This window comes from Colobus angolensis, unplaced genomic scaffold, assembly GCF_000951035.1.
Source record: "Colobus angolensis palliatus isolate OR3802 unplaced genomic scaffold, Cang.pa_1.0 Scaffold16, whole genome shotgun sequence".
NCBI classification, from domain to species: domain Eukaryota; kingdom Metazoa; phylum Chordata; class Mammalia; order Primates; family Cercopithecidae; genus Colobus; species Colobus angolensis.
In genome coordinates, this window is record NW_012114710.1 from 17933781 (window position 1) to 17936833 (window position 3053).

Here is a 3053-nt window from a genome sequence, read left to right on the forward strand (position 1 = left end):
ATCTCTGACTCAAGGTAGTGATAAGTTGCAAAGACAATTTGCATTCACATGTTTCAAAAATAATTTTAGAATTGTCAGTGTATGACTGAATAGAATGAAAAATTAAGCCAACTAATGTATATCTCTAACAAGGAGTTATAGGGGAGTGACTTCGTTTACCCAACTAATTACTTTAGTTTTTCCCTCTATCTCAGGTAGGTAGAGATAGCAGTAACAATGTTTCAAGGACGTGTTAGCTGGAAGGTGCCATGGGCTCTATGGATTAAAGTATTCCTATCCCCCATGAAGCTCCTTGATACAGACAATGTTGGGAAAAGCCCTGTGACTTTTTCAATCATGGAACCATAGAATTTAATTCATGAAGGCTTATTTAGGCAGCCCTGTTGTTTTACTAATGAGGGATTTACATGTCTGAGAAGTTATTCTGTCTTGCTCAAACACAAATAACTAATGGAAAAATCACATTAAATCCAAGGTTTCTTGCCTCCTGGGTCAGTTCTCCTTCACTGTGCTTTATCACCATTTCTAGTCTAGAAAGTTTTTGCATATCTAACTGTTTCATCACTAAGCCTACTGGCTCCGTATTTTATCAACTTACCTAGCCAATGTTGATTTTTCTTTCGCAAACTCTCCAACAACTAGTTCACAGGTTTTTCTGTAATCTGGTTTTATTTCTCAATAATATTTTGTGACACATTTCTATGTCAAGAAATATGGAGCTAAATCACAATATTTTAAAAATGTATATTAATCCGATATGTGAGTGTATGTATCTATACCATAGAATATATTTTAAAAAATAACCAGTTCTTGCATGGTAGAGGGTGGTGGTGGTAACTGCCTGACTATCACCTGCCCTCTGATCCCTGACATAGCTGATTGAGACAGGGGTGGAAATATTGATGTTCTGAAATTTCACAACTGTGCTTCTAAGACAGCATCTGTTTTCATTTACCCTGTTTAGCACTCAGTGAACCCTTCTATTTAACAAGTATCGTTTTCCTTGAGCACTGGGAAATTCTCTCATATTATTGTTCTTATTTTAAAAATATCTTCATCTTCTGTTTTCTTTCTTCTGTTTTAGTGAGACTCCTCATAATAGGACCTTGGATGCTCTTCTTTTCCAGTTACTATAATTATGTAACAAATTATCCCAAAGCTTAGTCCCTTAAAGTAACCTTTCAGTTTTGCTCATGATTTTGTAAATCATGAATTTTGGAAAGACTGGTTAGGCAATTCTCACCTGAGGGTTCTAATGTGGTTGCTGTCAGATTTCAGCTGGAACTGTAGTCATGTGAAGGTTCAGCTGAGCTGGATGGTAAAAAGATGATTCATTCATAAGGTGTCAATTTGGTGCTGGCAGTTGGCTGGCAGATAAGCTGGAGGTATCAACTGGAGTGCCAATGTGTGGCTTCTTCATGCAGCTTGACTTCTTTCTTCAGAAATTTTGTTGAATTCTATAAGCTTCTGATGACCCCCATCCATTGTGTGGTGGTTTTATGTTCCACTTATTGAATATCCCTTTGCTATCATGTGTTTTAAAGTAAGTGTTTTAGGAAAGCATAGGATAGTTACAGAAATGTCCAAAGATCTGTTAAGTCACTAAATTTTCATGGTATGAACACATCCATGTAACCAATACCTAGATGAAGATGAAGAACACAACCAGCGCTGCAAAAGGCTGCAATCCTAGTGTCTCCTGTGGAACCCCTCCTCACGCTCCTCACTTCAAACATTGTAGATTGCTTTTTGGATTAATTGCTTGCTTTTGGATTAATTTTAATGGAATCAGTATGTACTCTATGTCCGGCTCCTTTTGCTGCACATTATGTCTGTGAGAGTCAATAATGTAACATTTGTTGATTTATTCTCCTTGTTATATAATTACGTTGTATGAAAATGCCATAATTTAATTGCCTATTTTACTGTTAATGTACATTTCTTTTAGTTTTTGGCTTTTATCAGTAGTACCTTATTGATTCTGATAGCTTATCTGTGCATTCTTTTAGATATTTTGCCTAGTCAATTATTTTGTAAATAATGACTTTCACAGTAATTTTAGAAAGTTTTGTGTTGGAGAAACTATAAATGCATTTATTTAGATTGTCTTCTTGCACCAGAAATCTGGAAAGCATGGTTTCACAAATAGATACATTACTAAATCTTTCTTCAGAAATGTTCTATCAGTGTGTCTTCCTAACAATGCATAAATAGAAGCTTTGTTATAGCTTTTCTGATATTCTATTCTTTTCCATACTTTTAATATTTCCAATCTCTAACTCCAAAATAAAACCTTTTAAAAATGTGTTAATTATTGAAAATTTGCATTTCTTTTGTAAATCACCTTACTATATTCTTGATCATTTTTTGAGTATCTTATGCATTAAAACTGTATTTGATGTACAAGAAATCTGACACACAGTGACTTAAATGGGTGAGGGTCAATATCGTGACCCTACAAAGTTTTCATGACATTCTTAGGATGTAGCTTTCATTTCATAGTAGTCCCCTTGGTGTAAGATGGCTATTCTTCCTCCAGCAGCAGGAAAGAGCTGGGATAAAGGCTCATGCCACATTTGTCTCCTCCAGTTTAAGGTTTTCCCTGAAGCTTTGTCCTGTGACTTCTGCTTCTATATGACTGTCCAGAACTAGGTCATTTAGTTCCTCCTCGCTGCTGTGGAGTAGGGAATGTAACTAGAGATGGTGCAATTGCCACTTCAAACAAGATCAAGCTTCTGTTTGTAAAAAAAAAAAAAAGGAAGAGTGAACATTGAGTAGGCAACAGCAAAATCATTCATGCTACAACAGTTCAGTTACCTGATACCAATACACAAGAGATTTACCTTCACTGCAAGGCAGTGTTCCAGGTGATGTGCCTTATGGTCTAGTGACCTATAAACTAACTCTCTGTGGACTAGAGTTCATCCCATATGGAGTTTGGGAGTATTAATGGCACCAGGGAGTTGTACTGCCTTGAAGAGACAGGGCTGGGCTTTTTTGCTAATACCGGTGTGCTGTTAGCTGCTGGTCAGCACTCAGCCACTGGGTTTTGT